Source organism: Equus caballus, chromosome 16 (assembly GCF_041296265.1).
Source record: "Equus caballus isolate H_3958 breed thoroughbred chromosome 16, TB-T2T, whole genome shotgun sequence".
NCBI lineage: Eukaryota > Metazoa > Chordata > Mammalia > Perissodactyla > Equidae > Equus > Equus caballus.
Window position 1 is genome coordinate 69362295 of NC_091699.1, and position 13964 is coordinate 69376258.

Here is a 13964-nt window from a genome sequence, read left to right on the forward strand (position 1 = left end):
TGTGGAATGTTTGCCTCTCCCAGGTGCCTGTTCAGGGTTAACCACACTCTTGCTGGGGCACTTCCTTATTGAATACATGTCTGTCTTTATCTGCCAGTTAGCACCTGTGTATTATTCAGCTGTATGTCTTCAGTGTTTACATGATGCCTGGCATGTGGTAGGTGTTCACTGTCTGCTCAGCTGTTGACTGGAGTTGGGGCAGGGCTTGGGGACAGGTGCCTGGCATCCCTCCACATCCCGGGGTGCAGGGTCACTTTGCCTCAACACAGTGAATACATGACTGGATAGGCGAGCTAAGACAGTTACTTAATAGAACAACTTTTCAGATGATAATCTCTTAATTATGAAAGGTGTAAATAAAAAAAGTACAAAGAAGTACACATAGCATTTAACAGAGATGATTTTTCTGGGGTTTTTTTGGTATTAGAATTTTCTACAATGTATATACACTACTTTTATAGTTGGGGGTTTTTAAAAATTAAAGTTTTTTCAGGTCTGCTTTATGTACTGATAGGGCAAGAGAGAAAGCAAACACACACGTGCACGCGCACACACACAGAGTCAGAGCAGTGAAATGAAAAAAAAGGAACATGCACTCCTAGCAGGAATTCTAGGAGTTGGAATTCCAAGAGTTAGAGAACACATTTTTCTTCAATGAAAAATAAAAGTATTGCCCAAAATGCCTTTGTTTCTAAGTAAATTTTAGAGAGGAATAGGGCAAAGAGAAATTATTTACTCAAATGGCCTATCACTCCTGATATTCAAGAATTAACACAGAAAAGTATTTGTAAATAATAAATTTGATAGTAACATATGCTGTCCTGAATTACAACTCAGACTACAATCTTTACTGATGAGTACTAGACGCTGACATCCTAGTCAACCAATTCAAGTCATCAAAATAAACAACCCCTTATGAAAATGAAAATTAAATATTACATTGGAGAAATTGAAAGCATGTTTTATCAAAGGCAATTTGTCTATTATCTGAAAGCCTTGGGAAACAACAGGAAAATTACATCTCTCATGTTAAAATGAAAAGGCAGCAGCTTCTTTAGACATCACAGTAATAAGGGAACCTTGGGTCATCCAGAAAAAATGTGTTTATTTTATATGCTGGCACTGTCCGACTTCATCTCCCTTGCATTCTGCTTGGGGTTGGGGGTCTGTGGGAAAGGCACATTTCTGTACTAGTTAATGGACCACGGAGGAAAATAGAATCAATTTTTTCCTTTTTACAAGAGTGATTCTACAGAGCAATCTCAAGGGCAAAAGTGCTGAAACCATGAGGTGTGCCAGAAAACAGTGGCTTCCTCCTCCTCCAGGGTCAGAGCCAATGGCCATCAGTGCCTTACATCCATGACTCAGCCCTTTGACATTACTCTTCATATGTTTGGCCCATGTAAGCTGGCTTAGTGTAGGGCATTCACATCCTAGATTCTCCAATGTGGTACCAAATATCATTGAACTACACATTTATTTGAGGGGCTTTTAGTCTCTGCCCAGTGTGATAAGAAAAGCAGCCATGAATTCTGGCCATGCTTTGGGTGGAACAATCATGTTCATATCTATATCTTGGTTAGGGTTGTTAAATAATCATGAGTATAGCAACAGAAAACTTAACTAGAATATGTGACACATTTAGTGAAAATACTTCCATGATGCTTAAATCAGTATAACACTATTAACTCTGTTTATAGCTAGTGCTGCTTGTGTACTTGAAAGATTCATTTATTTTATTGCAATAGTTTAACATCATTCTCTGAATACCAAAATATTTTTACCTTTCTTTTTAAATGGATCATCTAGGGGAAAAGCATATTTAACCCAATAGCTAGTTTTTTAATACCAATATTTCAGAAAGCCCAAGTTTCAGTAAAGCACTAGTTGATGTAGAAATTATATGTGAACCAAGTCAATCTCAGTTTCTTTGCAAGGGGCTTTAATAACTAAAATAATAAAGACTTCACAATAAAATAGGAATGACTCCAGAAACTGGAAAAAAAAAATGAACTTCTAGAATAGTACTTAAAATCAAGTGTACTTAACCAACTTATGTTTTCCTTATGTTCTTTTACTAAACCAACCTGACTACTCATGACATTTGATCACTACCTTTGCAACTAACAGTCTCAGTGGGTGAAACACTTCTGAGGCCTGGGCAGGCTGACCCATATGGAAGTGCCATGCCACTTTCTAGCTATGTGGTCTCAGAACCTCAGTTTCCTAAAATACAATTTGGGAAAACTTCTTCTAGTACAGATCAATATAATTTGGGGAAATTTCTTCTAGTATAAGAAATACTAATATATTAAAGTGTTAGTTCCCTTCTGATATTCCTTAGCTACATTTTAGATTACCACTGGGTAAAGTTGCCTCCTTTCACTGATGCTTTATTTTTTTCCCCTCTTGCAACAATTAGCCACATTAACCATAAATATCCCTTGCTAATACTATAAGGATGTTTCAGTGAGCACTAAGCAGGAACCCTTTTTGGGATAATCTACAACTTCCTGTGAAAAAAATGTAAAAATAATGCCATTTTTGAGTGCTGATGTCATGGACACAGGCAAGAATATTGAAGCTGTACATCAAAAAGATATTTTGGGGATAAGTCAGCATAAGAATAAAACAGAGCTCTTGAGCTCTCATGAAATTGAGAGATCTCTTTTGTATCAAAGTATATTTATGAGATAATATTTCAACAGAAATGGAGAAAAAATGGAAATCCACTGCTATTATATTACTATTTTGTTGAAATGGCAATCTTATAATGAAATCTAAAATTCCAGCTCTCATATCCTAAAGTGGATGCCTGCTTGCTTTAATCTTGGTTATCGTTATATCGCTAAAGCCATTGTTGAAATTAGCTTTGGCGTTTACAAAAAAGGCAAGATAGGTCTACCCTTCTTCCCCTCCTGCCTTTTCATAAGCCCCTCTGTCTAGCTCTGTGGCTGCCCCTGACAAAAGTTCAAGAACACCCAACTGCCACCCCAAATGGGGAGATGATTGCAATTTGGCATTTGGTAATCACAGTCTTCCTTAATTGAATCTTGCTAAGTCACAGAGGAGTTGTTCATTCTGGTTCAGCTCACCCAAACCACACCTTCTGAAACCTCTTCTTAGGGATGTGGGCTATACAGTGTTACCAAGGCTTCCCTCATCTTAAAGCTGAGTCTGAAAAGGCGACCCTGTGCAAGGCCCAACCCCCCAAACAGAATAAATGTTTCCTTATTTATAAAACAAGCGTCTTGAGCTAAGTGGTCTTCTGATCCCTTTAAGCTCCAAGATTTTATGACTCTGTAGTCTTTAGGTTGTTCCTTAAACTTGAGTTATTCAGATTCCTTCAGCATGAATTTTGCCTTGGTGGAAAATAACTCCCATTCTTATTATTTTTATTTAGGTAAGCGCACTTTTTTGTTTTCTACTTGAATAAATAAATGTGTTTAAGACAGACAAGTTATAACACTCCAAAAGGGATGTCAGCTTCATTTACCTCAAATAGAAGATAAATTGTAAAAATGAAAAGGATGGAAACAACAATGTAATTGGGTCCTGGTTAGGTGGCACGGCCTAAAGATAGCTCTGAATCTCAGGACTGATCTCTCTTCCTTCAAAAGGGTTATAGAAGACATAAGACCATCAATAGCCTCTCTCACCAAGAGAACCAGAAGTTTTGGAGGAGAATTCAAAGTGAATAAAATAATTTCTTCACTATAGGATTTTAATATGAATTAAGTCATCACTGGAACACCACCGGCGTAGATCCCATTTTCCGGGAAAACTTTTGTGACTAATAAAAGAGTGTGTTAAATTTTCAGACTCAACCATCTTTATTACTCCTTATCTCTAAGAAATGATCTCAGGAATTGTCCTAATTTACACAGCTCTTGTCTTGTTATTGTCTGAGAAGCCAAAGGAAAGTTCCATGGACTCCATGAGTTGCACATCCTAAGTTTTCTCATTTCTAGTTTTGAAAGCATGTATTTTTAAATATCTTTATTAAGATATAATTCACATACCATAAAATTCTTCTATTTAAAGTGTACAATTCAATGGTTCTAGTATATTCACAGAGTTGTGCAACATCACTATGATCTAATTTTAGAACACTTTCATCTCCCCAAAAAGGAATCCCATACTCATTAACTCCCCCAAAAGGAGCCCATACCAGTAACTCCCTATCCTACCCCCCTCCCAACCTCAACCCTAGGCAACCAACAATCTACTTTTTGTCTCTACATTTACATATTCTAGACATTTCATATAAATGGAATTATATAGTATATTTTTTTTTTTTGGTGACTGGCTTGTTTCACTTAACATGGTGTTTTCAAGATTTACCTAGGTTATAGCATGTTTTGGCACTTCGTTTTTTTTTTTTTTTATTACAATAGTATTACATTGCATGGATGTACCACATTTTATTTATCCATTCATCAGTGGGTGGACATCTGACTTGTTTCAATTTTTTGGCTATTAGGAATCATGCTGCTATAAACATGCACACACACGTTTTGTGTGGACATATATTTTCATTTTTCTTGGGTATATACCTAGGAGTGGATTTTCTTGAAGATGGGCATTTTTGATGAATATTTTATTTTGAAGTTATATATCAAAATGTAATTTTGCAGTCAGGTAGCTCAAGAATAAAATAGATCCCTGTGTCTATTATTTTTACTATTCTACTTTCACTCTTCTGTTATTTTTCCATATTTACATGTTGAATTATATATTTCATTTGAAAGATATAAAGAAGTAAAACACCTATAATCAGAATATTAAAAATAACAGAAAACAAAATAGGTGACCCACACAGTCCTCCTATTCCATACCCAGAGAGAGACCGGTATTGTTAAAACTGTAGTGTTTGAACAAAAACAAGATTATGCCATGCACAGAAATTGCATTTCTCACTTACCATTAACATGTTTCCATGTCATCTGACATATATTCAGGGCATTTTAACAAAAACTATAGATTGTTTCATTATATCAAGGTACCATGATTTATTTCTCCACTCTTGTTTTTTTCTATTACAAACAAATCAAAATGAACATCTTGAACATATATCCTATGAACTTAAGTAATCTCATATTTTCTGAGAAGTTAGGAAGTTGGGTCATAGGATTCCCATAATTGGAATTTTAATAGATATTGGCCAATTTTATGCCAAGAAAAGTTATTTCACTTCACTCCCCCAACTACAATGTAGGAGACTACAGATTTCCTTATGGTTTCACCATTGCTGGATGTTGTCAAGCCTACACTTAAACACTTTTTTCATTTTGTTTATTGGCCATTGATGTTTCTTTTGAGAATATCCAGTACATATCAATTGTTTATTTTCCCACTGAATTGTTTATGCTAGTCTCATGGATGTGTATACATGTACACGTTCCATTTTTTGTTTACAAAAATGCTTTGCTATGTCTGTCTTTTGCCATAAAGACATTTTATGTTTTTTGTCCTTTTTTCTCTTTGCTGCTTCTTGATTCTAACATTATTTTCCTATTAAGTTGAAATGCCACTTTTATCCTATATTAAACCCCTGTATTTAGATTTCCTTCTAGACTATCTATTCTCTTTTACTGATCTCTTTCCTTAATCATAAACCAGTGCCAAAATGTTTTAATTAGTTAAGGTTTATTAGAATATGTACTGACACATCAAGTTGGGCAAGTTCTTCAATTTCAAAAATGTCTCAACTATATTCACATACTTATTTTCACAAAGGAACATCATTATCAACTTGAATCACTTTACTTTTTTTTCTCTAAATTGTATGCCATACTCATTATTAATACTTACTTAGTATAAAATGCTTTGCTCTCCACAATACAAAATTAAAGTGATCAATACATTGGTGTTAAACTGTAACAGTAAATTAACAGAATTATTCCAGTTTACATTTAAATTTGAAGGAAAGAAGCTAGCTCTGAATTAAGAAAAAGCAGCAACAAAAAAGAAAGTTGTATTCAAATCTTAAAGTATTCAACTGAATGTATAACTACACCATGCAGAGGAGAAAACAAAGTTATCGTCATAAAAAATACATTAAATTCCAAATGAATTAGACAAAACAATAAAGTTATTTGGAACTGTTACAGGAATTCTGTTTCAAAATAACCAATTGAACTTACCCAATAGGTTCACTTGAAGATTAAATTCAAATATGATTATAATATGAGAAATTTATTGTTAAGTAGCATTACATTAATTCCTTATTTTTTCCTAGTACACTTTAATATGTTTTTCTTTGCTATTCCTTGTACATACTTATCTTCCCAGTAAAAAATAATGAATAATGAAGGAAATGATGGGTAAATGAAATTTTATTTTCACTGTAATTAGATTTCCCCTCTCAAAAATCTTCCATCTTCTTAAATCACTATGAATTAAACTATAGTGTTTCCTTTATTGCAGAAGTCCCATGCCAAGCATGTTAAATCTTTCTTAGAAAAATCTCAGGACCATTCTGGTATAGCCATGTTTACCCAATCTTTGCCAAGAGTTTGAAAACATGACCTTTAAGGGGATCTACATGATACATGCTGAGATAACAGTAAATTTGGCCAGTCCTTCCTTGTCCAAATGCTTCATCTACGTGAGTACAAAAATTCTGCATTTATCCCCATCACGAGGGAAAGAGAATTTTCTCATATAGTAACAGATGAATTAGATAAATTGTTTCATTTAGTTTTCAAAACAACCCTGCAATCTAGGTATTAGTACCCACACTTCACTCAAGAGGCCAATGAGCCTACCTGGCTTACCCAAGGTCACATCTAAAAACGGAAACTCAAACCCAGTTCCCTTCTCTCTAGACCCAGGATATCCATCATGCTTCCTCCTCAAACATCAAGGTTTTCTAAAACAACTTAACATTTTATTCCTTCTGTATTCTTGAAATTAGCAAACTATAACCTGTGGCACAAATATTGCCTACTGCCTGTTTTTACAGATAAAGTTTTATTGGAACACAGTCATACCCACCTATTGACACATTGTTTGCGGCTGCTTTTGTGCTAGAAGAGTAAAGCTATGACAGAGACTGTAGGGTCCACAAAGCCTAAGATGTTTATTACCTGGCCTCTTACAGAAAAGGTTTGCCAGCCTCTGCTCTATTCCACCTACATGTTAACTAAGGGAAAATGAGACTATCTATATGAGATAAATGTTAAAGAACAATTTGTAGAATAATTTTTATATATGGTATGATTCCATTTTTTGAAAAATGTTAACATTTGCTTATATATATATATAAACTTTCTAAGTTCATATGCCAAACTGTGGTTCTGTCTGAGGCATTAGATTATAGAAAACTATGATATTTTAAATATTTTAATATTTGTCTAGATATTTAACAATTTAATATTTTAATATTTGCTTTTTGTTCAGATTTCTTTATTTCTTCTTTCTTTACTCACCAGATGCGGGTCCATGGGTAAGTCACTTCATCTCTGCAGTGTTCTACTTTATCTGTAAAATGAGGAGCTGAGTTAGACAATCTTTCAAACTCCTTTTAATTCTAACACTCTGCCACTGCGACTCACACAAGCACTCAATTTCCTAGGATCATTTAATTTTGATAACTACCAGTCACAGGGAAAGATGTTTGGAAGGGAGCCTACAATTTAAAATTTTCCATTTACTGTTTCAAGAGAATCATAGGAATTCTAAGATATCACCATATTTCCATAGCTCAATCTAAAAATAAATTTCTCATCAGAGATTACAGCAAACTCTGATTCTTGAGGACAGAGATTCTCTATGCTGATTTCAAGTTTGTTTTCTCTAAACAGGACTTCTTTCGTTGTTCCCATTAGATTACTTATGTCCTCATTTTGTAAAGGGCATCACCTTGAACTTTGTTTTCAGAATGCTCATATCCTAGAAGTTCCCATTTCCTCTAAATTCGATTTAGTCTCTAGTTTTATTTTTAAAGCAACATTACAAACCTTAAAACATCATTAAATATAAATTTAAATTTCACATCAAAGATAAAGTATAGAATACTTTTTCATAGTCATGTTGTGACTGCTGAAATGACAAAAGTTAAAAATTAAAACGAGTACCTACTAAAAGTGACAGATGGGGAGAGTGGACATGTTTCTAGCTAGTGGAAGTATACACCAGTGTGGGCTTTCTGGGGGATATTTTTAATCACATATCCAAAGTCTCAGGAGTTTAACCAAGCAATTCCACTTTTAGGAGTATGCCCTGAGGAAATAATTAAAAATAAGGAAAAAGACAGGAATCCCACTATTTATAAAAGTGAAAAATTAGAAGCAACTTAAATGTACATAAATAGCAGCTTGCTTAATGCAACTGAGACCCAACAACGTAATTCAGTACTATGCAGCCATTAAAATTATAATGTAAAACATTGTAAAAAATCATGGGGAAATGCTCATTCTAAAAAGTAGAAAATGGCTGTAAAATAAGTTACATAGTAGGATACGCATATGTATAAATATTTATACATAGAAAGTGACTGGAGGACATCTGCCAAGATGTTAACACTGGTTACCTCTTCGAGAAAGAATTACAGTGGTCTCCCCATAACCACAGGTTTGCTCTCTGTGGTTTCAGTTACCCGCGGTCAACCGTGCTACAGAAGCAAATGATCCTCCTCCTGACATATTGTCAGAAGATCAGTAGTAGCCTAACACTATATCACAATGCCTATATCATTCACCTCACTTCACCTCATCACGGAGGCATTGTATCATCTCACATCACCACAAGAAGAAGGGTGAGCACAGTACAATAGGATACATTGAGAGAAAGACCACAATTCACATAATTTTATTACACCATATTTTTATAATTGTTCTATTTTATTATTGCTATTAATTTCTTACTGTGCCTAATTTATAAATTAAACTTTATCATAGGCTTGTATGTATCTATAGGAAAAACCACAGTGTATATGTATAGGGTGCAGTAGTAACAGGCATCCATCGGGAGTCTTGGAACACGTGCCCCATGGATAAGCAGGACTACTGTATAGATAAATTTTTGGGATCTTTTGGTAACTTGCAAGTTTTATGCATTTGACCACATATTATGTTATCAGAATTATTATTTAGGAACAGTAAATTAAAGTTATAAAAATAATTTTTAAGTGTCTAGGTTATGACTACTCATCTATTCAGATCTGTATGCAAGCAATCATTTCAATGATTTGGGAAGCATATCATTTTAATTGAATCTAAGTAAATAGTTTTGATCTATTGCCTAATCGATTGCTGATTTTTTTCTTTGTATTGAAGAAGATTAAAATTAGCAATAGCGAGCAATAAAAAAATAAGAGAATAAAATCATTTAGACCTTCGTGTTCCTCTCATTCTCCATCTTAGGACACTACGTCTTTAATTTCCAAGCTTTTTTTTTTACAAATTGTAATCATTGTGCTTATTCGCTTTTTCCCTGGTTTTGATGGGCCCACTCACTCAGCTGCAAGTGCTATGAGGGCAGCGGTTGTATCTTTTTGCTTCATTTAGCACACATCTCATTAAATAGTTCAATGAGACTAAATAAAAGAACAAAAGTACCTAAGCTTTATAACATCTTAAAATCAAAAGTCAGCCTATCAGTCAGTTGGTTCCTGTGACCTATCATGACCCAAGGTTGGCAAAATGTTCCCTGAACTTAACCACTTGGAGCTTACACAACCTAACCACACACAAGCAGAGTGTACTACATCATCATCCAGCATGTTTATAAAAACAAAACCATCAATCTTAGTGATTTAGGGAAATTTAATCTTCTTTACTTGTACTACCCATTATTTAATTTTATGCCTTTAAAAATTACATCTGATAGGGGCTGACCCCATGGCCGAGTGGTTAAGTTCACGCACTCCGCTGCAGGCGACCCAGTGTTTCGTTGGTTCGAATCCTGGGCGCGGACATGGCACTGCTCATCAAACCACACTGAGGCAGCATCCCACATGCCACAACTAGAAGGACCCACAACAAAGAATATACAACTATGTACTGGGGGGCTTTGGGGAGAAAAAGGAAAAAAAAAATCTTTTAAAAAAAGTCAATTAAAAAAATTACATCTGATAAATGAGTCATAATCAAAACTTTGAACTCCAAATATAATTAATCAAATAGCACCCCAGTGTCATTTAGGTGAAAGTTAATGGGCAGAAAGTTCATTCTTTACAACCTGAGCAAACTGGAAGTGCATTTTGGTTTGGACAGTGTCAAGAAAGGACTAGTTTAATTTAGAAATAAAAATATAAAATGCTAATTGTTCAGAAGTGTGTCTTTATACAAAGACAGGCTTCCAAAGCAAATTAGCAGTGTAAGCAATATGCCTTTTAAACAACTCTCTATAAATCTTATCTAAGCAATAATTCAGTTTCCCTAAGACCTTTTCTAAAGGACTTTATTGGTGAAGCTCTGAATATGTTGTCCTTAGTAAAAATATTCCATTTCTTTCAAAGGAATTGGTAGTTTAGCTTTCTCCATCATTTAGACTAGTTTTCCTCCAGCAAATCTGAATGAGCAAAAGTTCCTCATCTCCTTAAAATATAAAAGCAAGCACAAATATAATTCAAAGGCCAAGAAACTAAAACAAAAGAAGTCCTTCTCATTTTTCCTTTGAAGCTGCTTTCATCCCATAGGGTCCACAAATGAGTAAGCCTTTCCTATGCCAAGTCTTCAAAGTAAAAACTGAAGTGGAAATTTACTCAATTATCTGGCAAATTCCATTAGTGAGGCAAGCCAATCTAGATTAATGGAGGCTTTATTTTAGTGCCTATTTTTGCTTATGACTTTTCAAGAGATTAGGGATTTAAAATTCAGTCTCTCGCATAAGTATTTTTGTTTTAAATTTTAAGTAGGGAAAAATAACTAGGATATCAAAACCCAATTCCTATTCTCAAATATAATTTGAAAAGTTATGGAGGTAAGCACAAACCTCTTAACAACAGAATGTCTTACTTTAAGTCATAATTGGTATGCAAGAGTCCTAAAATGTCTATTCCCTACTGGTTTATAACTGCCAATAGGAGTCTGTTTGCATGGTGAATGCAACAGGCATGGAAATTTCCAGCAGAAACACTTATAATGCTTAATTGTAGCAGTGGGACCATTCAGACTCAGCCCATAAGCCTCAAGGTTAGAAGCTAACATTTCAATGATCTGCCTGATCATTGATGGTGAATCACCATGGAAACTGCAAAGATGTCCTGGTATATGGGCTAAATACTGGAGAGCGCCACTATGACATACAACTTTGTGAAGAGCCAACAAAGGCTAATCTGCTAATGGGATGGTTTACTTTAAGGCTTAGTAATTAATGTTACTTTCAGTCAGTTTACATGGACTTTAGTGGGTTATTGGTCATTAAGGAGATTTTTCCCGAAAGATTCTGAGGAGGGGCAAAGGAAGCATTGCACTGAGACAGTATGTTATTTTGTATTGAGACAAATAGCATTATATTTTGTTGAATAATTAAAAGAATTCTATCCTCCCCAAATGCTGATGGCAAAACTCTCAGCCAAAATAAGGGTTTAATTTGTTTTCCCTGAGGTACATACAAGTATTAAACCAATTAACAGGCATTAGATATATACTGAAGATTTCATTACAATGGAACCTGTTGCTAAGAGCATCTAGGGCTCTGAGACAGAGTCCCAACTTTTAAACAGGTGGCAAAAATCTAGTGGGTTCATCATTCTTCTCCCTTTATTCCTGCTTTCTATATTCTAAAAAGTTTTCTATTGCTTCTCCGCCTTTTGGCTAAGATCAAGTGCGAAAAGTTTTCTATCAATGTCCAAATCATATTGATGTGCATATTAAGGTCGTTTATTTTAGACATTCAGTGTTTCGAACTGGTGAGCTACAGGCCAAATTGTGTGCCCAAATATATTTTTGACCCAGTCTTCTTTAAGACTGAATTTCGATACTTTTAGATGGGCGTGCCTCTTTGGCTTTTCAGAAGCTCCCTTCTTCCCTACCACCTTACAGCCAGCTATTTGGAAGTTTTCTCATAATGACATTATCTATCTTGCCTCTCCTGGTTTGTTTTCCTAACTTAGTAGCGTGCCTAGCATGTGTCAATCCGCTGCCACCAGCCTGTTGCCAGCAGGAAATTGATCTCTTGGCCTCTTTGAAACATCTCCCTACATCTTGGCCTCTGAATCAAGAAGAATGCCAAGAGTTGGGCACGTTTCCCAGGAGGATGATAGTGAGGTCTTTACTATCTCCATGGATTGGCAAGACTAAACTCTTTCCACACAGCATTTAATGATACTCACGGAATATTTGACATGGCCAGTGTGGAACATGCTGTCGGGACTCTGCTCACATCCCCTCACATCCCTTTCCTGTCTTTGCACACACCAGCTCCCCATTTGCTTTCACTCCCAACAGCCAGCACCTGTGACTCTTTGTGGGCTGATCATCAGATACAGGAGGTATACATATGCCGCCATTGCCCTTTGTTGCAATGACTCTGGGCTATGTCCTACACCAACTCCAGAGTTCCCCAGCAGGATAGGACCTAAGTTACTCTCCAGAGGACTTTTCTTGTCACTCCCCTTTGTTAACCTCCTTCTCTTTCCAGTCTCTCCCTTCTCCAACTCTCCCTAATTACTTTCCCCCAAATGTCATCATAAGTTCTGCTTCTGGGAAGGAATAAAGATAATGGGTGACCAACTTTTCTAGAAATCCTGTAGTGTTCCCATAAAACGAAATGACTCAAGTTGGGACTTGTGAGTTACAATATACGCACCATCTCTGTACACTTTAATTCTTAAGGGCCCTCAGTACATAAATCAGTTACACAAGGATACTTGAGGTTGACAGCAGAATCATTCATCAAATGTGTGCATAGTACTTGGCAAGAGGTACTCCATGACAATGCCAAATTTGCAATAACATGCAAAAATTCCTCTTGCTATCAAGGAACTATGGGACACCTTACAAGTTCAGGTTCTTTTTTTTTAATTTACCAAATGACAGAATTAATTTATAAACTGAAATCCCAAACCTCAACATGGCTGTAAATTTTAAATTTGGAATAATATTTCCGAAACTTTGACTTTTAATTTGTTACCCTTGAGAATCACTTTCTGGCAAAAGCAGAATGAATAAATGCTAATGATGCAGAGGACCCGGGTTCAGAGACGGTGTTACAATTTTCTAATACATGAAGTATTTAAAGACTGATGAGACAGTACATTATATCTGCATGGTAATTTAGTTCAGAAGTTCACAATTATTTTATTTTCAGTATTAATTGCTTTTGTCTCTCAATAAATGACTCTGTAGGAAGTGGAATTCAATTTCATTCATTTTCAATAATCGAGATTGCTTTGAACTGGCTCAATAACTCTCAGCTCCTCCTGGCCTCCGATGTATTGCTGGTGGTAGCACATAAATAATCTCAGTTTTCTTTTCAGATTCCTAAGCAGAGCTTGCCTTTAGCAAAAGAGCTAAGGTAAACACGGTCGGCTCTCCAATCTCCCAGCCCTTTTGCCATGCCTCTTCAGCATCCATAGTTCTCCTGATTCTCAGGTTTCTCTTGCTGCTATCACCCTGCCTGCGCCCCCCCCCCCCCTCAGGGGCAAGCAATAGGAGAGAGTTATTCACACACCTGAGATTTCTAGACTCCTTGCCTTTGCTCATGCTGTGCCCTCTGCCTGAAGTAGCCATCTGCCTGCAGATCCAAATACACCAAGAAATGAGCTCAGGGCTCATGTCAAAGCCCACCATCTCCACAGAGCCTCTGCAGATCTCTCCATGTAGAAGAGAGCATGAGGCTCCCCCTGGACTTCTCTGTAGCTCCCCCAGGCTCCTTCATCTCCTTATGCTGATTTAGAGCTATTTACATGCCTCTCTCCTCTACTAGACAATCAGCTTCTCAAGGTTACAAATGACAAGCCATTCATCTAAATATTTCATGTAGTTCTTAGCTATGGTACTTGTCAAAAAAAA

General features: G+C 35.9%; 1 protein-coding gene across 1 annotated transcript in view; it reads right to left on the reverse strand.

The window, feature by feature from the left end:
• The window catches only part of RARB (retinoic acid receptor beta), a 694360-nt gene that overhangs the window by 472379 nt on the left and 208017 nt on the right, over positions 1-13964 (reverse strand). Inside the window, exon 3 of the mRNA XM_070239010.1 lies at positions 7434-7485. The gene's annotated coding sequence lies outside the window, so the exon portion shown is untranslated. The remainder of the gene's footprint in view (positions 1-7433; positions 7486-13964) is intronic.